At 35.3% G+C, this 26,898-nt stretch overlaps 1 pseudogene; it reads right to left on the bottom strand.

The window, feature by feature from the left end:
* Positions 1–22,760: 22,760 nt before the first annotated feature.
* Positions 22,761–23,296, bottom strand: LOC118617825 (annotated as a pseudogene).
* Positions 23,297–26,898: the final 3,602 nt, after the last annotated feature.

Raw genomic sequence — 26,898 nt, 5'->3', positions numbered from 1 at the left:
CCAGCTTGCAACTTTTGCAGTACAGCATGGAGCTTAAGATGGGCAGATGCAACATGCCTCTGGTAACAGGCAGCTTCCTTTGCCCCTCCCCATTGCAGCAGAACCTGGTAGCAGTGGCTGAGACACACTAAACATCACAGCAGTGCTAGAGGCCATTACTGACAAACAGCTATTAAATCACAAACTTGCCTCCTTTTTCTACCCATCATGGCAGAGACTGTTAGAGGCAGCTAAGATGCCCCAAACAACAAAGTGGAGCCAGCAGCCATTACTAACAAGGAGACAGCACTGGGAGCTTGCAAAATCAGATCTCCACTATCTGCCACACACACCCCCCCCCCCACCACCACTGTCCCCTGCCATGGTGGTGGTGCCCTGTCACAGGTGAGCCAGACACAAAGGGAACACCCCACACCCCAGCAGCATTTTCCTCAACCTATGACACCCTTCCACTGAGGCATAAATAGGTGAAAACAAAAGCTTGTGTTATATGACCAACTACTGGAACCCAAAAGAAAGATCTCTACTTATGAACCTGAATTGTCAGCACAAAATGGTATCAAAGCAAGAAAAAAGTACACTACCTTAAATGAGCAGGCAGGTAAACAATCCCTCAAATACCATGAGAAAACAAGACATGGTCACATGAAAGAAAGAAAGAAAGAAAGAAAGAAAGAAAGAAAGAAAGAAAGAAAGAAAGAAAGAAAGAAAGAAAGAAAGAAAGAAAGAAAGAAAGAGAGAGAGAGAGAGAGAGAGAGAGAGAGGGAGAGGGAGGGAGGGAGGGAGGGAGGGAGGGAGGGAGGGAGGAAGGAAGGAAGGTCTCAAGAAACCAAAGTATGGAGGACTGCAATTTAAATGACAGAGAATTTAAGATTTCAGTTATGAAGAAACTCAACAAGATCCAAGAAAACTCAGAGAGGTAGTTCAATGAGCTCAGGAAAACAATTAAAGAATAAAATCCAAGTACTTTACAAAGACATGAAAACTATTGAAAAAATAACCAAACAGTGATTATAGAGCTAAAGAACTCAACAAATGAGATGAAGAAGACATTGAAGAGCATTGAAAATAAAGCAGATCAGATGGAAGAAAGGATTACTGAGCTCAAACATAAGAATCTAGAAATGATTTAGGTGCAATAAGAAAGAGAACTAATAGTTGAAAAAAAATGAAAGAATTCTACATGAACTATCTGACTTCATTAGAAAAAGCAGCATAAGGATAATGAGTATACCAGAAGAAAAGGAGAGAAAGAAGGGAACAGAGAGGCTATTCAAAGAAATAATTGATGAGAACTACCAAAACCTATGAAAGGATCTAACATTTATCTAATTATCTCACTGCAAAAGAAAGTCTTCCAAAAACACATTATATTAAAACTGTGAAAAGTTAATGACAAAGGAAGAAGCCTAAGGCAGCCAAGGCAACAAAGTACCAAAACTACAAAGAAAACCCCGTCTGATTGCCATCAAAATTTTCACTAGAAACCCTACAAGGCTGGAGAGAATATAATGAGATATTCAAATATTGGAAAAAAAAGAAAAAACAAACTCAAATGAAATAGCAAATGCCTATTGGACTAAAACATGCTTATGGAAATAAAAGAGGTATTGAAAGAGAGAAACTACCAGCCAAGAATAAAATATACACCAAAGTTTTCCTTTAGATATGAAGGAGAAATAAAGGCTTTCTCAGACAAATATGAAAGAATTTACCCCCCCCCCCCATGACCTGCATCATAATAAATGTTGAAAGGAGCTCTTCCACCTGAAACAAAAAGACAGAATTATTCAAATATTGAGTAAGATGACCAAAAGAAAGAAGCAGGAAGCCACAATTCTATTTCAGAACAGAATACTAAACACCTAATTGTAACATAATGGTTAAAGGGGAAAGAAAGCATTACAAATAACAATAACTGCTACTATTTTTTTAACAAGTGCAAAACATACAAAGGGATCATTTGTGACCATGCAAACATAAAAGAGGAGGAGGGAAATGACTGAACTTGTATAGGTGAATGAAGATAAGATGCAATCAGAAGAAAAAGGACAATTGAATGTGTAAGATATTTTACACAGACCTAGTGGTAAGCACAAAACAAACAACAACAACAGAAACAGAGCTGAGATACAAAACAAAAAAAAAGAGGAAATGAAGAAAAACACCAGCAAACCACTGAACTGAAATAGCAGTCAGTAACATAAGGGAACAGAAACAGGGGAGACACAGAGAAACCAGAAATCAAAAGACAAAATGATGGTAGTAAGTCCTCATATATTAATAATCACCCTAAATGTAAATAGACTGAACTCATCAATCAAAGTCACAGAGTAGCAGGATGAATTAAGAAAAAGACTTAACTATACATTGCCTTCAGGAGACCCATCACAGCTCCAAAGACAAACATAGGCAAGTGAAAGGTAAAAGATGACAATCCAAGCAAATCGCATTCAGGGAAAAGTGGCTGAAGTAGTGCTTATATCAGACAAAATAGATTTACAGACAAAAATGGTAGAAAGAAACAAAAATGAAATTTTTTTAATGATAAAGGGGACAATCTCTCAAAAAGACATAGATTTATGAATCTATGTGCACCCTATCTGGAAGCACCAAAATATATAAAGCAATTACTAACAGACCTAATGATGGAAATTAACAATATTAGTAGAATAGTAGAAGACTTTACTACATCACTTTCAGATCATCTAGACAGAAAATCAATAAAGACAAATGGGCTTTTAAGGACACACTAGAGCACAGATTTAATTGATATTTGTTCAACGTTCCATCCCAAAACAACAGAATCCACATTCTTTTCAAGTGAACATGGAAACACGGAACATTTTCAAAGATATAAACCATATATTGAGACACAAAGCAAGTCTCAATAGATTTAAATATATGGCTCAAAACCATACCAAGCATCTTTTTAGACGACAATGATATGAAACTGGAAATCAGCTACAAGAAAAGAAGTCACAAAAATGTAAAAATTAAACAACAGGCTACTGAACAACTATTGCATCAAAGAAAAATAAGAGTTCAAAAGATTCATAGAGAAAAATGAAAATAAAAATTTGACATAAAATTTGGGGGAATGCAGCAAAAGTGGTACTATGAGGGAAGTTTATAGCAATAGAAGCCCATCTCAAGAAATAAAAAAAAATATTAAATAAGAAATCTAACATTACCATTTAAAGAACTAGAAAAATAATAAGAAGAAAAAAGCCCAAAATTAGGAAATGAGAAATATAAAAATCAGAATGTAAGCATATGAAAGAGAGAACAAAAAGATAATAGAAAAAAATAATAAAATGAAGAACTGGTTCTTTGAAAAGATAAACAGAATAGATAAACCTCTAGCTAGACTCACTAACGAAAAAAGAGAGAAGACTCTAATAAAATCAGAAATGAAAGAGAAGTTACAGTGGACCCCACAGACATACAAAGGACCATACCAGAGTATTATGAAAAATTATACACCACTAATTGGACAACCTAGAAGAAATGGAAAAATTCTTAGAAGCATGCATACATCCTAGACTGAGTCATGAAGCTGTGGAAAACCTAAAAAGATGGATCACTAGTAAAGAAATCAAAATAGTAATCAAAAGCCTCCCCCCCAAAAAAAATTCAAGGACCAGATGACTTTACTGTTGAATTCTACCAAATATTCAAATAAGATATGCTACTTGTCCTTCTCTAACTCTCTTAAATAAATGAAGAGGAAATACTTTCTAACTCATTTGATGAGGCCAACATTGCTCTGATACAAAAGCCAGGCAAGAACATCACAAAAAAAAAAAAAAGGAAAGAAAATCACAGGCCAATATCTCTAATGAACATAGATGCAAAACCCCTAAACAAAATGCTAGCACATCAAATACAATACATTAAAAGAATCATACATGAGGACCAAGTGGGATTCATTCCAAGGATGCAAAGATGATTCAATATCCACAAATCAAGCAATATGATACATCATATTAATAAAATAAATGAAAATCTTATGATCATCTCAGTAGATGCAGAATAAAGCATCTGACAAGATATAACATCTATTTATTATTTTAAAAATAAAAAAAATTTATATAGAGGGCACGTTCCTCAATATAAAAATGTTATATATGACAAACCTTCAACTAAAATCTTAATGGTCAAAAACTGAAAGGTTTCCTCTAAGATCAGGAGCAAGATAAAGATGCCCACTCTTATCTCTGTTATTCAAAATAATACTGGGAGTCTTAGCCATAGCAATTAAGTAGCAAAATAAAACAAAATGCATTCAAACGGGAAAGGAATAAGTAAATCTGTACTTATTTGCAGATTATATCATTTTATATGTACAAAACTCTAAATACTCCACCAAAAAAAATTTAGAAATGAATACATTAAAGTTGCAGGGTAACTATCAATATAAAAAAATCTGTTAAGTTTCTGTATACCAAAATTAAAACATCAGAAAATAAATGATTAAAACAATAGCATTTATAATTGCAATAGAAAGAATGAAAACCTAGGAATAACTTTAACAGAGGAGGGGAAAGACCTATACACAGAAAACTATCAGACATTCTTGAAAGAAACTGAAAAAGACACAAAGAAATGGAAAGATATTTCATGTCCGTGAATTGGTAGGATCAACATTGTTAAAATGCCCACATTACCTATAGCAATCTCTAGATTAAGTACAATCCTTATCAAAATCCCAATGGCATTTTTCACAAAAATACAATGAAAAATCATAAAATTTGTATGGCACCACAAAAGACCTTAAAAAGCCAAAGGAATCCTGAAGAAAAACAAAGAAAGCTGGAAGTATCACACTCCCTTGACTACAAACCATACTACAAAATCTATAGTAATCAAAACAGTATCATATTGGCAGAAGAACAGACACACAGACCAATGGCACAGAATTGATCCTAGAAATTACCAACACATATTTGAACAACTGTTTTTTAAAAAGTAGGCAAGAATATACAATAGAGAAAGGACAGTCTCTATCAATATATGGTGTTGTGAAAACTGTACAGCCATATGCAAAAGAATGAAACTAGACTACTATCTAACACCATACACAAAAGTTAATTTAAAATTAAATAAAGACATGAATATAAGACCTGAAACAATAAAATATATAGAATAAAACATAGACACTAAACTTATGGACCTTAGTTTCAGACAGGTATTTTTTAAATTTGACCTCAAAGGCAAGGGAAATAAAAGGAACACTAAATTAATGGGATTACATCAAACTAAAAAGCTTCTGCAAAACAAAAGAAACTCTCAGCGCAACAAGAAGGCAAAAAACTCAATAGGAGAAGATATTTGCAAATGAGACCTCCAAGAAGGGGCCAATATCAAAATATATACTGAACTCATACAAATTAACAACAACAAAAACAATTAGATTACAAAATGAGCAGAGGACCTTGCTAGAAACTCTTCTAAGGAAGACATATAGATGTCCAACAGTCAGACATATAAAAAGATGTTCAACATTGGAAGGTCTAAACAGCAGAGTAGAGGAAGTTGAGGACCTAATCAGTAAATTAGAAGACAGGGTAGAAAAAAAATCAACCAATCAGAAAACCAAAAGGAAAAAAACAATTAAAAAACAGAAAGATAGTGCTGGCCGGTTTGGCTCAGCATGTGGAGCATCAGCCTGTGGACCAGAGAGTCCCAGGTTTGGTTCCCGCTAGGGGCACATACTAAAAAAAACTAAATGAAAAACAGGAAGACAGCTTAAGAGAACTGTCAGACAACTGGAAACATAATAATATTTGCATAAGAGTCTCCGAAGAAGAAGAAAATGAGCAAGGGTTAGAATATATTTGAAGAAATAGTGACAGAAAACTTCCCTAATTTGGTGAAGGAAGAAGGCATTCAAGTTCAAAAAGCACAGACAGCCCCAACTAAGAAGAACCCAAACAGATCCACACCAAGACACATAGTAATTAAAATGCCAAAAATTAAAGACAGAGAGAGAAGCATAAAAGCAGTAAGTGATAAGTAAAGATTACCTACAAAGGAACCCCCATACAGCTATAAGCTGACTTCTCAACAGAAACACTACAGGATGGAAGGGAATGGCATGAGGTAATCAAGGTCATGAAAAACAAGGATTTGAATCAAAGACTATTCTACACAGCAAGGCTATCATTCAAATAGAAGGTCAAATAAAAAGCTTCCCAGACCAAAAAAAAAAAAAAAAAAAAAGGCTAAAAGAATATATTAACACCAAACAAGCAATGCAAGATATGCTAAAAAGAATGCTGTAATTAGTAGAAGAAATAGAAAGAAAAATAGAACCACACTAAATAAAAGTGGCAATAAATAAATACATACCAATTATCACCTAAAATGTAAATGCATTGAGTGCTCCGATAAAAAGACACAGAGTAGCCAATTGAATAAGAAAGCATGACTCATCTCTATGTTGTTTACAAGAGACCCACCTCACAATGAAAGACTCACATAGGTTGAAAGTGAAGGGATGGAAAAAAATCTTCTAAGTAAATGGAAAGGAAAAAACTGGGGTAGCAATATGCATATCTGATAAAATAGATTTCAAAATGAAGGCCATAACTAGAGACAAAGAAGGTCACTACATAATATTTAAAGGATCTATCCAACAGAAAGATACAGTACAACCTTGACAAATATATATGCACCCAATATGGAAGCACCAAAATAAATTAAAAATCTTCTGGAGGACTTCAAAGGAGAAATCGCCAGCAATACAATCATAGCAAGAGATTTCAACACCCTGCTCACATCACTGGATGGATCCTCTAGACAAAAAATTAACAAGGAAACAGAGACTCTAAATGAAGGGTTAGATTTAATGGATTTAATAGATATCTACAGATAATTACACCCCAAAACTACAGAGTTCACATTCTTCTCAAGAGCACAAGGAACGTTCTCAAAGACAGACCACATGTTAGGACACAAACTAAGTCTCTACAAATTTAAGATGATTAAAATTATACAAGAATCTACTCAGATCACAATGGCATGAAACTAGAAATCAATTGCAACAAGAAGATGCAAAGACATTGGGACACATGGAGGCGAAATAGCATGTTATTAAATAATGAGTGGGTTACTGAGGAGATCAAGAAATAAATTAAAAATTTCCTGGAAACAAATGAAAATGAACACATAACACAAAATCTATAGGATGCAGCAAAAGCATTTCTGAGAGGGAAGTTCATAGCACTACAGACCTATCTCAAGAAAAAAGAAAATTTTCTAATAGACTATCTAACCTCACAACTTAAAGAACTAGAAAGCAAAAAAGAAAAAAAAGAAAATCCAGAGCAAGTAGAAGGAAGGAAATAGTAAAGATCAGAGAGGAAATAAATGACATGGAGACCAAAAAAAGCAATTCAAAGGATCAAGGAAACAAAGAGTGGTTTTTCTAAAAGATAAACAAAACTGATGGACCCTTAGCTAGACTCACCAAGAAACAAAGAGAGAGAACCAAAATACACAAAATCAAAAGTGAAAGAGGAGAAGTCACAACTGACATACAAAAGATCATTAACGACTACTATGAACAACTATATGGCAACAAATTCGACAATCTAAGCAAAATGGACAAATTTCTAGAAACACATAGTCTCCCAAAACTGAATTGGGAAGAGATAGAAAACTTGAACAAACTAATAACAACAAAAGAAATTGAAGATGTAATCAAAACCCTCCCAGCAAACACAAGCCCAGGCCTGGATGACTTCAAGGGGAAATTTCACCAAACATTCAAAGAACTAACATCCATTCTCCTCAAACTATTACAAAAAATTCAAGAAGAAGAAAGACTTCCAAACTCATTTTATGAGGCCAGTGTAAGTCTAATTCCAAAACCGGATAAAGATACTACAAAGAAAGAAAATGACAGGCCAATATCCCTGAAGAACATAGACACCAAAATCCTGAACAAAATACTAGCAAATTGGATTCAGCAATACATCAAAAAAATTATTCACCATGACCAAGTGGGATTTATCCCAGGGATGCAAGACTGGTACAATATTCTCAAATCAATAAATGTGATATACCACATAAACAAAATGAAGAATAAAAACCACATGATCATATCAATAGATGTTGAAAAAGCATTCGACAAAATCCAGCATCCATTTCTGATAAAAACGCTCAGCAATGAGGGATCATATCTCGACATAATAAAGGCCATATATGAAACACCTACAGCCAACATTATACTCTAGGTGCAGAAACTAAACGCATTTCCCTTAAAATCAGGAACAAGTCAGGGATGCCCACTTTCATCACTCTTATTTAACATAGTACTGAAAGTCTTAGCCACAGCAATCAGACATGAAGTAAAAATAAAAGGAATCTGAATTGGAACGGAGGAAGTGAAGCTGTCATTATTTGTAGAGGACATGATATTATACATAGGAAAACCTAAAGACTCCATCAAAAATTTACTAGACTTAAATGAATTTAGCAAAGTAGCAGGATACAAAATTAATGTCAAGAAATTGATAGCATTTTTATACACCAATGATAAACTCACAGAAAAAGACACTGAATAAAAATCACAGTTACCATCGCAACAAAAAAAATTAAGATACCTAGAAATAAACTTAACCAAATAATTTAAGGACCTATTTGCAGAAAACTCCAGAACTTTAACAAAAGAAATACAGGAAGATATAAAAAAGTGAAGCACATACCTTGTTCATGATTGGAAGAATTAACATCATTAAAATGTCCATATGACCCAAAGCAATCTGTAGATTCAATGCAATCCCCATCAAAATACCAACGACATATTTCACAGAAATACAACAAATACTTCAAAAGTTTATATGGAACCAAAAAAGACCCCGAATAGCCACAGCAATCTTAAAAAAGAAGAACAAAGTTGGAGGGATGACAATACCAGATATGAGGTTATACTACAAAGCTACTGTTATCAAAACAGCCTGGTACTGGCACAAGAACAAGCATATAGACCAGTGGAACAGAACAGAGAACCCAGAAATGGACCCAAGACACTATGCTCAATTAATATTTGACAAAGTTGGCAAGAGCATACAGTGGAGTAAAGACAGCCTCTTTAATAAATGGTGTTGGGAAAACTGGACAGCTACATGCAAAAAAATAAAAATAAAACTAGACCATCAACTTACACCATACACAAAAATAAACTCAAAATGGATAAAAGACTTAAATGTGACCAGTGATTCCATAAAAATCCTAGAAGAAAATGTAAGCAACAAAATTTTGGACATGACACACAGCAGAACTTTCACTGATACATCACCTAAGGCAACAGAAACAAAAAAGAAAATGAACACATGGGACTAAATCAAACTCAAAAGCTTCTTCACAGCAAAGGAAACAACCATCAAAATGGAAAGGCAACCCGATGTATGGGAGAGCATCATTGCCAATGATACATCAGATAAGGGGTTAATTTCCAAAATACAGTACTCATACAACTCAACAAAAGGAAAACAAAGAACCCAATTAAAAAATGGCCAGAGGAACTGAATAGACACCTCTCCAAACAGGATATAAAAATGGCCAAGAGACATATAAAGAAATGCTTAACATCACTAATCATCAGATAGATGCAAATTAAAACAACAATGAGGTATCACCTCACACCTGTCACAATGGCCGCCATCAACAAATCATCAAACAACAAGTGTTGGTGTGGGTGCGGAGAAAAGGGGACTCTAGTAGACTGCTGGTGGGAATGCAGACTGGTACAGCCACTATGGAAAACAATATGGTGCTACCTCAAAAAATTAAAAATTGAATTGCCATTTGACCCAGTGATCCCACTACTAGGAATATACCCTTAGAAGACTGAAACACCAATCAGGAAGAATATATGTACCCCCATGTACATAGCAGCACTATTTATAATAGTTAAGATCTGGAAACAACCCAAGTGTCCATTAGTAGATGAATGGATAAAAAAAGCAGTGGTACATATACACAATGGAGTACTATGCATCTGTAAGAAAGAAAAATCTCTTATCCTTTGAGATGACATGGAGGGACCTGGAAAGTAGGCGAAACAAGCCAAGCAGAAAAAGACAAATACTACATGATCTCACTTATTTGTGGAATATAATGAACATAACAGTCTGAGGAATAGGGTAGACCCAGATACATGGAAGTGGGATACAGGGTGACAACCCTTAGAAGAGAGGGTGGTGGGGGGAGGAAAGAGATAAACCACAGAATTTATATGCATGTATGCATAGCCAATAGACATGGACAACAAAGCCGGGGACAGGGTGGGGGGATGGGGAGGAGTGTGTCAATCGGGAAAAAAAGGAGAAACATCTGTAACAGAAATAAAATAATAAAAAAATAAGAAAATAAATAATAAAAAAAATGTTTAATATCACTAGTTCTTAGGGAAATTCAAATCAAAACACAATGAGATATCACCTTACATTTGTTGGAATGGCTATTATCAAGAAGACAAGAAATAATAAGTGTTGGAGAGGATATGGAGAAAAAGAAACCCCTGTACACAGTTGGTGATAATACAAAATAGTATACAATATGGAAAACATTATGGAGGTTCCTCAAAAATTTTAAAATAGATATACCAGAAGTGCTGAGTCCTGCATAATTTTTGTATTGCACAAGTGCACCATCTGAGTGAGGAGCCTGAGAATATAGATAAAGAAGATCACTTTTCAGACTCTTATGCACACTGCATAGTGAGTGAACAAAAATGTCTCATAGGCAGGAAAATGGTGGTGGAATGAACAGAAGCTACACTAACCATCTTCCAGTTCTGAACTGGAATTACAAATAAAATAAAGATAAGTCATCCAAAAAAAATCAAGTGAAGACAAGCTGGAGAGAATCCTTATAACCATGGATGTAATGAGGAACCCAAATTGAGTCTGGTAGAAGGTGTGGAGGTGTGAGAGGGCTGACTAGGCTTTCACAGGCAGCAGCTAAGGGCTATCAGCGAGGAGTTCTCCCTGAGAAGTCTAGGGTTTAAACCCCAAGCCAGTCTCCCTACCATAGAGTTGCGGAACAGGGAAAGGCACAGGTCCTGCCATGCAGGGAGAGGTGCTGGGAACACAGGCACCTGCCTGTAGGGCCAGAGCACTAAATTTCAGACACTAACCTTGGGTTCCAAGCAGAGGGAGGGCTGGATGGACTGGAACTGCGTGAAAAGAGTCAGGGGTTTGTGGCACTGGGGAAAGAACTGGGAAAGAGGCCATTAGGAGCTCTACGCTCATTCCTCCATGCTACAGAAAGCATTTTTCTTGATCAGACTCTTCCCATCAAAGTGCTTAACCTGGAAAAGGGGTGGGGACAATTGATCCCCACATTGGAATTTCACTTGCCCACTGGGAGGAGTTTGCACCTATCACAGAGGTTGCAACCTGAGTCTCATGAACTATCAGAGACTACCAGACAGCCTGCAGGCAGTGATGGGTCTCAGGGTGCTTTGAGCTGTGGGTCTGGCTTGTGGTTGTTGGGTTTCATGGCTCTGGGGAGCTGTGAAGGTGGCTGCCTAGGTCTCTGTGCTGAGTCATTAACCCACACTGCAGAAACCATCTTGCTCATGAAGAGTTTTCCTCTTAAAGTAGCTTTAGCTTAGCAAGAAGTGACTTCCCCACCTGCTGGAAATCCTTTCACCCTGCCTGCTGTGGAGGACCTTACATCCAGCTGAAGACTACAATCTGAGGCTAATTAAGTGACTGAGATTAACAATGAGCATGAAGGTAGAGGCATATCTCTGGGATATTTTAACCTTTTCCTCACCTGGGACTCTACCTGGGAGAATAACACCAGACACTGGTGTTCATCTTGGTGCCTTCCAAAAACATCTAAACGCAGCAGAATGAATCAATCTGTGAAACACTGATATCCACAGGGAGATTTTGGAAGGCTCCAAACCCTGCTGAGACAGCCAAAATGGTAAAACAAAAAAACAAGACTCACATGAAAGAACAGGAGAATTCTCCAGAAGAAGGACTAAATGAAATGGACATAATCAAGTTATCATATACAGAATTCAGAGTAATGATTACAAGGATGCTCTATAATATGAGAAAAGTTATAGAAACTATGAAAAATGACCAATCATAAATCAAGAATGACATAGCAGAAATACAAAACAGATTAGAAGGAATAACCAGCAGATTAGAGAAAGCCAAGGATCAGATCAGCAAACTAGGAGACAAGGTAGAAAGAATCAGTCAGAGAACCAGAAAGAAAAAACAAGTGAAAAACAGGAGGACAGTTAAACAGAACTCTGAGACAATATGAAATGTAACAACACCCACATTGTAGGAGTATCAGAAGAAGAAAAAAGTGAGCAAGTGTTAGAGAATCTGTTTGAAGAAATAGTGGCAGAAAATTTTTCTAACTTGGTGAAGGAAAAAGGCATACAAGATCAGGAAGCACAGAGGATCCCAAGCAAGAATAACCCAAAGAGGCCCACAAAAAGACACATCATGCTTAAAATGTCAAAAATTAAAGACAAGACAGAATCATAAAGGCAGCAAGGGAAAAGCAACAGGTTACTTACAAAGGAGCTCCCATACGGCTGTCAGCTGATTTCTCAGCAGTAACACTACAGGCCAGAAGGGAATGGCAAGAAGAATCAAGGTAGTAAAAAACAAGAATCTGAAACCAAGACTACTCTATCCAGCAAGGCTATCATTCAAAACAGAAGGTGAAATAAAAAGCTTCCCAGAAAAAGACTAAAGGAATATATCACCACCAAACCAGAAGTGCAAGAAATGGTAAAGGGACTGCTGTAATAAGTAGAAGAAATACATAGAGACATAAGCATAATAAATAAAAATGGCAATAAATAAGTATCAATAATAACCTTAAATGCAAATGGATTAAATGCTCCAATCAAAAGACACAGAGTAGCTGAATAGATAAGAAGGCATGACCCATATATATGCTGTTAATAAGAGAACCACCTCAAAACAAAAGACTCACACATGATGAATGTGAAGGGATGAAAGAAATTTTCAAGCAAATGGAAACAAACAAAAAAAAGTTGGGGTGTCAATACTCATATCTAACAAAATAGACTTCAATATGAAGGCCATAACAAGAGACAGGAGACCACTATATAATATTAAAAGGATCATTTCAACAAGAAGATATAACCTTGGTAAATATATATGCCCCTAATATAGGAGCACCAAAATATATTAAAAAGCTTCTGGAAGATTTCAAGGGACAAATTGACAGCAATACCATCAGAGTAGGGGACTCCAACACCCCACTGACATCACTGGATAGATACCCTAGACAAAATATTAACAAGGAAACAAAGACACTAAACAACACACTAGATCAGATGAATTAATTATTATTTACAGAGAATTACACCCCAAAACCTAAGAATATGGATTATGCTCAAGTGCACACAAGACATTTTCAAAGATAGACCACATATTAGGACATAAACTAAGTTTCTTCAAGTTCAAAAAGATTGAAATTATTTCAAGCATCTTCTCAGATCACAATGTCATGAAACTAGAAATTAATTACAATAAAAACACTCAAAAACATTCAAGCACATGGAAGCTAAATAGCATGTTATTAAACAATGAATGGGTTACCAAGGAAATCAAGAGAGAAATATAAAAATGTTTCTGAAAGTCAATGAAAATGAACACACAACAAAACAAAATCTATGGGATGCAGTGAAAGCAATCCTGAGAGGGAAGTTCATAGCATTACAGGCTTACCTCAAGAAAAAAGAAAAACTTCTAATAGATAATCTAACCCTACAACTTAAAGAACTAGAAAGTGAACAAAAAGAAAAACCCAGAGCAATTAGAAGGAAGGAAATAGTAAAGATCAGAGCAGAAATAAATGACATGGAGACCAAAAAAACAATTCAAAGAATCAATGAAACAAAAAGTTGGTTCTTTGAAAAAATAAACAAGATTGATGAAACTTTAGCCACACTAATCAAGAAACAAAGAGAGAGGACCCAAATAAAAATAAAAAAAATCAGAAACAAAAGAGGAGAAGTAACAATTGACACCACAATACAAAAGATTGTTATTAAATACTGTGAACAATTATATGCCAACAAATTAGACAACCTAGGTGAAATGGACAAATTTCTAGAATCATACAGTCTTCCAAAACTCAACCAGAAAGAGTCAGAAAAGCTGAACAGACCAATAATAACTAAGGAAATCGAAGCAGTAATTAATAAACTCCCAGTAAACAAACACCCAGGTCTGGACAGCTTCACAAGGGAATTTCACCAAACATTTAAAGAAGAACTAATACCTATTCTCTTCAAACTACTCCAAAAAATTCAAGAGGAAGGAAGATTTCAATCTCTTTTTATGAGGCCAGCATAATCCTAATTCCAAAACCATATGCAGACACTTACAAGAAAGAAAATTACAGGCCAATATCCCTGATGAACAAAGATGCCAAAATCCTCAACAAAATATTAGCAAATCAAATCCAACAATATATTAAAAAATTATTCACCACAATCAAGTGAGATTTATCTCAGGAATACTAAGCTGGTACAATCTAAGCAAATCAATAAATTTGATACACCACGTAAACAAAATAAAAGATAAAAATTATATGATTATATCAATAGATGCTAAAAAAGCATTTGACAAAATCCAGCATCCATTTATGATAAAAACACTCAGCAAAGTGGGAATAGAAAGATCATACTGCAACATTATAAAGGCCATATATGAAAAACTTACAGCCAACACCATACTCAATGGGCAAAAACTAAAAGAATTTTTCTTATAAACAGGAACAAGACAGGAATGTCCACTTTTACCACTCTTATTCAATATGTACTAGAAGTCTTAGCCACAGCTATAGATAATAATAAAAATAAAAGATATCCAAATTAGAAAGGAGGAAATAAAACTGTATTATTCACAGTTGATATGATATTGTACATAGAAAACCCTAAGGACTTCATCAAAAAACCTACTTTATCTCATAAATGAATTCAGCAAAGTAGCAGGATACAAAATAACATCCAGAAATCGATGGCATTCTTACACAGCAATAATGAGCACTCAGAAAAAGAAACAAACAAAACTCAAGAAACAAAAAACAACAATAAAAAAATACCAATTTGCCATCACAACAACGACAAAAAATACCTGGGAATAAACTTAACCATGGAGATGAAAGACTTGTTCTCAGAAAACTACAGGACAATGAAAAAATAAATAGAGGAAGATACTAAAAAGTGGAAACATATACCATGTTCATGGATTGGAAGAATTAACATCATTAAAATGTCCATATGACCCAAAGCAATCTAGAGTCCATACAATCCCTATTAAAGTACCAACAGCATATTTCACAGATCTAGAACAAATACTCCAAAAATTTATATGGAACAAAAAATAACCCCAAATAGCCACAGCAATCTTGAAAAAGAAGAACAAAGTTGGAGGTATCACAATACTGGATATCAAGTTATACTACAAAGCCATTGTAATCAAACCAGCCTGGTACTGGCGCAAGAACAGGAATATAGGTCAATGGAACAGAACAAAGAACCCAGAAATCAATCCAAGACATTATGCTTAATTAATATTTGACTAAGCATGCAAGAACATATAATACAATAAATATAGTTTTTTTTAAATAAATGGTGTTTGGAAAACTGGACAGCTACATGCAAAAAAAAAAAAAAAAAAAAGAAAGAAACTAGACCACCAGGTTATACCATACACAAGAATAAGTTCAAAATGCATAAAAATTAAAAAACTTAAATGTAAGTCATGAAACCATAAAAATTCTCTATGAAGATATAGGAAGCAAAATCTCAGATATCACATGTAGCAAAATTTTCACCAATACATTACCCAGGGCAAGAGAAAAAAAAGGAAAAAATTAATAAACTGGACTACATCAAACTAACAAGCTTCTGCATGGCAAAAGAAACCATCCTCAAAATGAGAAGGGAGCCCATTCTTTGGGAGAACATATTTTCCATTGATACATTGGATAAGGGGTTAATATCCAAAATATATAGAGTATTCATACAACTCAACAGAAGCAAGACAAAAAATTCAATTAAAATAGGCAGAGGACCTCAATAGACACTTCTCCAAACAGGACATACAAATGGCCAAGAGACATATGAAAAAATGCTCAATGTCAGTAATCATCGGGGAGATGCAAATTAAAATGACTAAAAGTAAATCTACCATATGATCCAGCAATACCTGTTCTGGGTATTGAATAAAATAAAAAATAAATGAAAACACTTATTTATAAAGATATATGTACTCCTATGTTCACTGCGAAGACATGGAAACTACCTAAGTGTCACATATATCATAGCTTCTTTATCAAATGGAATATATATGCAATGTAATACTACTCAGTCATAATAAAAGATAAAATATTGCCATTTACAATAACCAGGATAGATGTTGAGATTATTGTTATGTAAAATATGTTTGATGGAAAAGGAGAAAAACTGTATGATTTCACTCATATGTGGAATATAAAAAAAAAAGTAATAAATGAACTCACCCAACAAACCAGAACAACACTAGAGGGGAAAGGACTGGGGGAAGGTGAAGTGGGTACAGTGAGTCAACTGTATAGTAATGGAAGGAAACTTGACTGTGGGTGGTAAACATTCCATAGAATACATAGATGTCAAATTATAAACTTATATACCTGAAAGTTAAATGTTATTAACCAATGTTACTCCATAATTTTTACTGAATAAAAATTAAAAATAAAGCTTAAGCCAACATTCAGAACAGTTTAATTATAGAGAATCCTTGCAAGTTGATCCTGTAGAAAACTTATCCCTGACTAAAAAGTGTCCATATTTGTTTCTTATTTCAAGGCTAACTTCATGAGCCAGAAATCTATTATGAATCACTAAATTGGAGCAAATGTATCTTAAGAAAAGAAAGCCTCTTTTAACTAGTGATTTATTAATTACATTTCAATTTTATCTTTTGAAAAAGTTTTATCATAAGAGTGAGGATTTTATATAGAATCAGTAGAAAGTCAAATGCCTACAGAGGATAGAATAAGAACAGAAATAAATTCTATGTTTAAACTAAAATACATATATATCCTTTAATATTTTTCATGTGTTTACTGTATAATTTACATTTTTATTACTTTATTTTATTTGTTAGAAATTTGAGATAAGGATTTTTTAAAAAATATTTTACTGACATATTTCCTGTTGTATTGATGAAACTTTCCTTTTATCTTAGGACATAAAGCCTACTGTTTAAAGTACTACAGTCTTGCCCTGGCTGGTGTGGCTTAGTTGGTTGGAACATTGTCCGGTACAGGGAAGGGCTGTAGGTTTGATTTTCAGTCAGAGTGTGTACAGGAGGCAACTGATTGATGTTGATATTTCTCTTTCTCTCTCGCTCTTTCTCCCTTCCCCTCTCTTTAAAAGTAAATGAATAAAATAGCAGAAGTACAGTTTCTTTATTCTCCATGATAATATGCAAGGAATGGCAACAATTGCATCCTATTTTGTAAATTCTAAGTTGCTTGCCAATTATTCTAGATGAACTCAAAAATTAGCACATTTGGTTTTACAAACCTTTATGTTGTAAATTTGATTAAAATTACATGAAAGTTTAGATAAATTTTTATCATGACAGTGCAATGGCTGTGCACATCTGGCTATCCTTTAATCCTTCCTCCTTCCCCTTCTAGATGTATGAAGAAGCACGTTAGTTCAACTCCTTCTGTGTCTCAATTTCCTTCTTAAATTAGAGATCACAGTAACATCTGCTTCATAGGACTGCTGAGAGTAATACATGAGTTAATTGATGTAAGTCAAAGGGTTTAATTTCTACCACAAACCAAGTCCTCAATGTGTTGGCTGTTACCATTATTACAAATGATTCTCATGCTAATTTTTTCCATTTAGTAACAGACAATCCATAGAGCCAAATTATTTTTGTGTCCCTCAGTCAAGTTTGTAATTTTATGTCTAAAGATTTCTGAATATTATAACTTTTATTCCAATGATTATATTATTATATACATTTTTTTCAACCTTTTACAATAAATATTGACACAGGAAATATTATTTTTATTATTTTTGATATATTTTGATAGTTTACAAATTGTGTTATTTAAAATTCAGGGGGACAGTCCGGCTGGTGTGGATCAGGGGTTTGAGTGTCGTCCCATGGACTGAGAGGTCCCGGTTCCATTCCTGGTCAGGGCATATGCCCAGGTTTCGGGCTCGATCCCCAGTGAGGGGTGTGCAGGAGGCAACTAATTGATCTATCTCTCTCATCAATGTTTCTGTTTCTAACTCTCTCTCCCTCTCATTTCCTCTCTCTCTAAAAAAATTAGTAAAATGAAGAGGGACTAAGCTAAAATGTGTAGGCTGATTATGTAAGAGACACTATTCAAGCATGTTACTCATCCTCTGACGTCTCATCCTAAGGCATTTCCTCAATTCCCTGATGAAAAAACTGAGCCACAGGTAAAATAACTTGCTCATGGTCACATGGTAAGTTTAAGTGGTGAAGCCAAGGTTTGATCTTAAGTAGTTGGATTCTAGGGCCATTAGGCTATGAAGTATGCAAGTATAAACATTAAATATTCATTTAACAAATGTAATTATGCACACATCACATCAATCAGAATTGGTGCAATATCCAAGAATTTACCCTAAGATAAATATTTTCACCTTTTTAAATGGAGTCCCAGTATCACATTGCTATAGTTTATGTCAGCTCTCACTCTGTAAGATTTCTAAGTCAGATTGTAGGAGAAAGAGAGATGAAAATTATATTTTAAAGATGACTCCCAGCCCTGGCCAGTTTGGCTTAGGGGTTAGAGTGTCAACCTGTGGATCAAAGGGTTTTGGGTTTGATTTCCTGTCAAGGGCATGTACCTCCGTTGCAGGTTCGACCCCCAGCCCTGGTTGGGGTCATGCAGAAAGCAATCAATTGATGTTTCTCTTTCTCTCTCCCTCCCTCCCTCCTTCCCACCTTCCCTCCCTCCATCTATTCCACTCTATCTAAAAATCCAATGGAAAAAATAAAATAAAATAAAAATGACACCCTAAAAAAAGGACCCAGTACTGTCTCTACCTTAGGTTTTTATTTTGTTCTGTTTATTTGTATTTTACTTTTTTAAGTGCAAGAATTGTTGGCATTTACTTCAAATGTTGGTAATCATGTCTATGGTTGTGTATGTATGTGTGAGTGTAAATATATATCAATATCAAGTATATTTAAGAAGTATATACTTAAGTTATAAATTCATATATATATTCCCCTAGTGAAGACTTTAAGCATTGCAAACTTTCAGAAAGAGACTCCAAAGTACTTGCATCATGGAACATATGCTGTCACTTTTTCTAGTGTGTGATAATGGAATCTGAATGTATCTATTTCTTGTTTTGGACTAGAACAATCAGTGAGCCCATGCTGCAAGCTGAAACATAATCCTAACATTAAGATTATAATAGTATGGGAAAGGCAGGAGGGGGTAGGAATGGGGAGGAGAAGGTCAATGGTGGGGGGGCATCTGGAATACTTTCAACAACAAAGATTTAAAAAAGATTCTAATAGTAAAAAATTACTGGATGCTTGACACTATGCATATTTTAATGGCGTGGAATCGCATGAGAATAAATCACATTTTAATGGTAAATTTGAATGCAGTGTGAGTTGTTGTAAGTGTTCTAGTATTGTTATAAGTTCCTAGTAATTTATATTTCTTCTTTATAAAAGACATTTTAGTATTCTTCCAAATGACTCCCAGTTTAAAGAATAAGAGAAAATTATATGACACAATTGAATCACAATAAATTTTTCTACTCACTTTGCACAATTTCCCTTGTCAGCCTTGTTTTTTTTTTTTTTTCATTTTAAAGTCACCATGCTGATACTTTTACTTTTTAAGAGGATTTTAGAAGATAGAAAAGCTGGAAATGAGATAAGTAAACAGAAGCTCAAAAATAGAAAAAATGCTAACCTCTGGGGCATCCAATTATTTTCACTGTGGGATAACCTCTTGGCATTCATCTGTAGACCCTTCAAAACAGAGTTCTGTAACTACATGGTTCTAAAATGAGTGCTTTTAATTTTTCCAGTTTATGAAGCAGTGAGAGCAAGGAGAGTATATGGCCTCAGATGAACTTTATCTTTTCACAATCTGCAGAGTAAACTGCCACTGGGAAATGTTTTCTGCTTTGTAACAACTGGATATTTTCCCTTACCTAGTGTTAAAGTGTTTTATTATTAATGGTCCTTGATAAATAATTTATCATTTAGCTATAGGTTTAATAAAGTTCAAAAACCTATATTAATCTTGATGCCTTATTTGGTTCACATCAAGGAAGGTTTTTTTCAATAGAAGAATATTTTATCTAAAACACACAAAAGAACAATGATTCTAGAAATTACATATGTCAGATGACTCCTACAGTTACAACTGAGTTGTAAGATACAAAATTCCCCAAAATAAGCCAAAAGACATTTGCCAGTAAAATCTATGCAGACAACCTGCAATATTAGGGCAATTGATTGACAGTTACTGATAGACAACAATCAAGACACACATTGGTACCCTGAAATGTTTTGTTTAGATATTCATTATTGCTTTCATATAATTTCAAACATTTTTAGAGAAATAGTCCATAGACATTTTTAATCATTGCTCTTTAGCGCTCTTAGCATTATTTGCACAATGAAGAGTCTCACTTTCTAAAAACAATCTTGTTTTGGCTTCTCAAGAGTGTACTTTTGGTTTTCTTTGCTCCCAGACACCTACTTTGCCTTGCATTTCTTTACTGTGTACCCAAACTCTAATTACTGCTGCTCCTTGAGTTTCAGTTCTGAGCATTCTATCTTACTCTGTATCTGGAATTTTCCTCTTAGCAGTCCCATAAATTCTTAATGATTTAATACCTACTATAAGTTATAACTCTCAAATGTGGATCTTCTAATTATATTTATCCTGTGAGCCTCATGTGTACATCTTTAGCTGCCTATTAAACATCTGCACCCGTACATATCCAAGGTATGCCCAAATTGTACTTTTGACCTATATGTTTATGTACTTGTGTTTCTTATCTTAGTAAATTTCATCTCTATGTACCTGTTGGTGTAAGCCAGAAACCGAAAACTTTCCTCTCCTTCTCATTGACTACCATACAGCAAAGAATGCTGTAAGTATACGAAAGAGACTAGTTGTTCCCCAGTTTTGTTTTATATTTCTAAGTAGGTTCCAAAAAAGAAAAGAAAACAAAACAAAACAAAAAACACTTTACAGGTGAGAAGGTCTATTTGACTGATATCTGCTCAGTGTAATGTGATATAAAATGATGTACCTATTTCTAGATCGGGCCACATAACATTCTACTAGGTACTAACAACTTCCTTTCTTAATTTGTTGGCTGGCCAGAGGGAGGGATCCAGTGGAGAATTTTAGGAGACTAGAGAAGCTCTGAATCAGAGTTTTAGCAGTAAAGAAAGATTCTATATGTGTATTTTCCAATCCACTCTCCACTAACCTCACCTGGTTATTGTGCACTTGAAATGCAGCTACTGAGACTGAGGACTGAACAACTAATTTTTTAAATTTTTTTATTAATTTAAGCTGTGGTACATATACACAATGGAGTACTATGCAGCGGTAAGAAAGAAAGATCTCTTATCCTTTGAGACAACATGGAGGGACCTGGAAAGTATTATCCTAAGTGAAAGAAGCCAAGCAGAAAAAGACAAATACCACATGATCTCACTTATATATGGAATATAATGAACATAACAGTCTGAGGAATACAGTAGACCCAGACACATGGAAGTAGGGCACAGACTGACATCCCTCAGAAGAGGGGATGGGGGGTGGGGGGGTGGGAAGAGATAAACCACAGAACTTATATGCATGTATGCATGACCAATGGACATGGACAACTAAGCCGGGGACAGGGTGGAGGGGGGGTGGGGTGGGGGGTGCCAATGGGGTAAAAAGGTAAAATATCTGTAACAAAAAAAAAAAAATTTATTAATTTACATTTAATTTAAATAGCTGCATGAGGCTAGTAGCCTAGACAACACAGCTGTAGAGGATGGTGGGCCATGAGGTATTAAAAACATGAATCCCCTAGTCATTGCTTAAAGGAGAACTCTCCATGAGAGCTACCCTATCCATATCAGAATGTGACATTCGCAAGAAACAAATCTACTGAGACTATGAAGCTGTTTAATTTTTCAGTTAGCATTGATTTACTAACATAAGGTATTCATTGTTAAAATGGGTATAACAGTCACCAAAGTATAGATGAATGGCATAGGTTTAGCAGTTGGGTTAGAGGTGGGGGAAGCAAGGGAACCAATGTATCAGGCTAGATAGCTAGGCATCCAGATGATGCAGTGCAAAGCAGTAAAGCCTGCCTGTAATTCTTTCTTTCTTTCTTTTTTAACCTCACCTGAGGATATTTTTGCATTTATCTTCAGATAGAGCTGGAGGGAGAGAGGGAGGAAGAGAGAGAGAGAGAAACATTGATGTGACAGAGACACATTGAGTGGCTGCCACCCACATGACCCCAACAGGGGCCGGGGACAAACTGCAACTAAGGTACGTGCCCTTAGCGGGAACCGAACCCGGGACTCTCTGGTCCATGGGCTGACGCTCTAACTGCTGAGCCAAATTGGCCAGGGCTTGCCTGTAATTCTTTTTTTTTTTTCCACTGTAAATATTTTATTGGCCTTCTGGATAGAAAGGGGAATTTATTTGCCAGGAAGGATGATCCCATCATACTTCTGCTGGAACGAGCGCATGGCCTCCTCTTTGCTGATTCTGTGTTTGGCCCCAATGCCGCCTGTCCTGCATTTCTTGTCTGCGATGCAGAAACCTGGCCTACTCAGCACCATACAGAAGTCCAGCCCGTTGATACCAATGCTTGGGTCATATTTGATCCCCAGATCGATGTGTTCCTGGATCCAAAATCCAAAGTTTCCAGTATTTGAGAAGTTATTTTTTGTAATTCATACTCTCGCATCTTTAGATCTTTCTCCAAGACTTCTTCTGCCTTGGCCCCATGGACAGTGCAGTGGGCAGGAATCTTTTCATTTCTCCTGGTACCAAAGGATCTGACAGTGTATCTGGCTTTGGAGAACACAGGAGTCTGGCCTGTGAGCTGCTCTAGGACCTTGGCTGCCCGGGTCAGTCTGTCTCCACTCTCCCCGACACAGATGTTGAGGCAGAGCTTGCGGATGCGCAGTTCCTGCGTGGGTTTCTCCTTTTCACCTTGATCCTGCTCCATGATGGACAACAGGAAGAGTTGCCTGTAATTCTTAAGACATGAAACACAGTCTGGCCAGTGTGGCTCAGTGGTTGAACATTGATCCATGCACCAAGAGGTTGCTGGTTCAATTCCTGGTCAGGACACATGCCCAGGTTGTGGGTCCAATCTCCAATGGGGGGGGGGCATGCAGAAGGCAGCCAATCGATGTTCTCTCTCATTGATGTTTCTATCCCAGTCCCTCCTCTCCCTTCCTCTTTCTCTAAAATCAATAAAGGAAAAAAAATAAAAGGGTGATATTAAAAAAAAAAAAAAAGACAAGAAATACCTGTCTTTAGAGCTGCTAATTCTAGGGAAGGTGGTCAGAAAGAATCAGAGCATTGATATGAATGTCTTCAACATGGTCTTCCAAGAAGGAGATGAAAATTGACAGTTTGCAAGCATGAATGAAAGAAATACAGATAGAGCCAATGTTGAACCTTGAAAGGCTTAAACACATATGGCTTCTTGATCCCAAAGAATAAAATATATTATTCTAAAATACTTTGACAGCCCAAATGTCAATCAGTAGATAAATGGATGAAAAAGCTCTGGTACATATACCAGTGGAATACTATACAGCTGTAAGAAAGCAAGCTCTCTTACCCTTTGAGATAACACGGAGGAATCTGGAGAGTACTATGCTAAGTGAAATAAACCAATCAGAGAAAGACAAGTATCACATGGTCTCACTTATTTGTAGAATACAGTGAACTAAATAAGCTGATGAACAAAATAGATCCAGAGACATGGACATAGGAAATAGACTGACAAACCTCAGAGGGAAGGGGGACAAAGAAGTTATATGCATAACCAATGGACACAGACAACAGTGAGGTGAAAGTGGGGTGTGGGGGGTGGGGGGGAGCAGGGAGGAGAGTGTTAATGGGGAAAAAGGAGGGGCATCTCTAACAAAAAAATTTAATCAAAAACTAAAAATAAAATACTTTGAAAGATTTTTCCTTCAAGGAATGAGAGACGAGTTTGTTTAGACTAAGTGTCACAGCAATAATAATTCTAAAATCTGGAACAATAAACAAAACAAAACAGGTGTTTGAAGGCAGTGGAGAATATCCAGCAGCCAAGACCTGAGTGACAAGGACGCTGGAAAAAAGGTGATATATTAAGATAAACCTCACATTACTGCCACTTTTCCCCTCGGGCCAGTTGAAATTTTATAATGCTAGAGACATAAAAACAAACAGAGGCTTAGAGCTTACATCAGCATCACCTGCAACTAGGGAGAGAAACAAATGAGATGAAGACTACTAAATTCACTTGGATTGAGGGATTGTGAGCCTGGAGAATTGGGAACCTCAGAAAATCACCATTCTGCATGTGATGTCCCCTGCAGCATTCACCAATTTGAACCTACACATGGACAAAGTAACGGACTAAAAGCAAAACAAAATTCACGTAAAAGGCACCTCCAAGAGGCTAAAAAGCTACGTATTTATTTTAGTTGTTTCAAGCAATAGGGAGATTAAAATTGAAGTAGGAAGACCACCTTAAAAGGAAATAAATTCCCCAGATTTCTAGTTTAGATCATTAAACACCTATACCTGTATTATAGGTAGAAACCATTTTGATCACATAATACTTAAAACACAGTCTATTTCCCTTGATTGGATAAAATTCCCGACTGAAGAAAATTCTGTCCTTTACAGAGGAAGATAACATCATTAAATGTATCTGCTAATTTTTACACACTGTTTGGCATTTAATAAGCAATCACAATGTATATCAGAGACAAAGACAAATAACCAAAAGCCTAGAGAAAAAAAAAATAGACTAGAAACAGACCACCAGGTGATCCAAAAGTTGAAGACAATCAACATGAGCATGAAAACAACTATAGCTATTAGGTACCAGGACATACAGGGGAAAAGATCTCTCACCAAAAACTGAAATCTGTAAAATATCAAAAGATGTTTATATATTTTATTCATTTATTTTTAGAAATTCTGTTTTTAAAGATTAGTTGAACGTATATTTTAACAAAATTTCCTTTCCACGTCTGGTAACAACAGTTGAAAACCCTACCAGAGGAATTTTTCTACAAGAAATAACTCTCTATCCAAATAAATTGAAGAAAGAACATAAACTCTGGTGGGGCGTATATACCTGGGGGAGTTGAGGAAGGGCCGTAGAGAATACTTTCCCTCACTACCCAGCTTTGAGCCTGGGTGGGTGCACCAGCATGACACTTGCGGAGGCACGAGGATACCAGTAAAAGAAAAGAACAAAAACAAACTGCAGTCTCCTTGCCAGCGAAACAAACAAACAAAATAATGAAATAAGTCTGTGGCTAAAGGAAGTCTCAGCATGAAAAGGACCATTTATGTCTACCTATCAACTTTTACCCACAGCATGAATCAGAGAGTCTCAACTATAGACAAAGTTATGAATTAAGACTAGAGCTGACACCTCAGAAAGAGTTTTCACTTCAAATCCAGCAAAGATTATTACCAATTATACGAAAACAATAGTACTTATCAGGAAATTCTAATAACTCCTCAATATCCACAGATTTACACCCATAAATTCAGAATATATTTCAGAATTACTTGATATATCAAGAACTAATAGAGAAGAAATTCAACCATGTCCAATCTTCAAGTAAAACACATATTGTAAGTAGACAAGAGTTTTCAAGCAGCTGTTATACTAATCATCAATGAAGCAAATAAAAATATATTCCTCAAATATTTCCAGAAAGTTTATGGGAGTTTAAACAAAATAACTAAAAAGAAAAGCAATGAATTAAAAATGACTGAAAAGGAAATTAGTGGAAGTTCTAGAACTAGAAAATATATTATCTGAAGTTTAATAATTCACTAAATGAACTTAATATCAAAATAGAGACATCAGAAAAAATAAGTAAATGGGGTTGAATATAGAACAATTGTTATTTAATGTGAAGGATATAGAAAAAAAATCTTAAGAAAAAAGAAACAAAGCCTCAAGGTACTTGTTAAATTATATCAGTCACACATACATATAATGAGAAAACCAGAAGAAAAAATAGAAATAATTGTTGAAAGTTTCTCAGATATGAAGTAGAAATTTAGAGATATATTTAATGTTTTTATCAGCATCTCTATAATATTTTCATTATCCATTTAATTATTTCTAATCAAAATGGATTATTTTAAATTTCAATAGGTCGATTCCAGCTCCTGTCAAGAATTATAGGTGAGGGTGGGTATTTGGTATATTTAAATATAAGTTAAATTGATAATTCATTCATTTTGTTAAAATTCATTATGATTTTAAACAATATTCACCTTATTTTTTTGTGTCCAAAGCTTTGATATACATGTGACTGTAACCATGAATTTCACTTTAGGGTTTGTAACAAAAAATTAAATTTAGAAGGTTACATTGACTGTTTCACTCACTTGTACTTTATTCTGGGAAAGCTTAGTATTTATTACTTCCAAAAAAATGTCTGCTAAAAAGTAAACCTGTCACAAACGCAGTAGTCTGCCAAATAAAAAACTAACCCAGTGGAGTTAATTTTTGAAGAGGTACATAGGGAATTATATGCTCAGTAGTTTTCACTTTTATTACCATGATCGCCA

Source organism: Molossus molossus, unplaced genomic scaffold (genome assembly GCF_014108415.1).
Source record: "Molossus molossus isolate mMolMol1 unplaced genomic scaffold, mMolMol1.p scaffold_m16_p_1, whole genome shotgun sequence".
Lineage (NCBI taxonomy): Eukaryota > Metazoa > Chordata > Mammalia > Chiroptera > Molossidae > Molossus > Molossus molossus.
The sequence above is the reverse complement of the archived record's forward strand: the minus strand, read 5'-3'. Positions and strand labels throughout refer to the sequence as shown.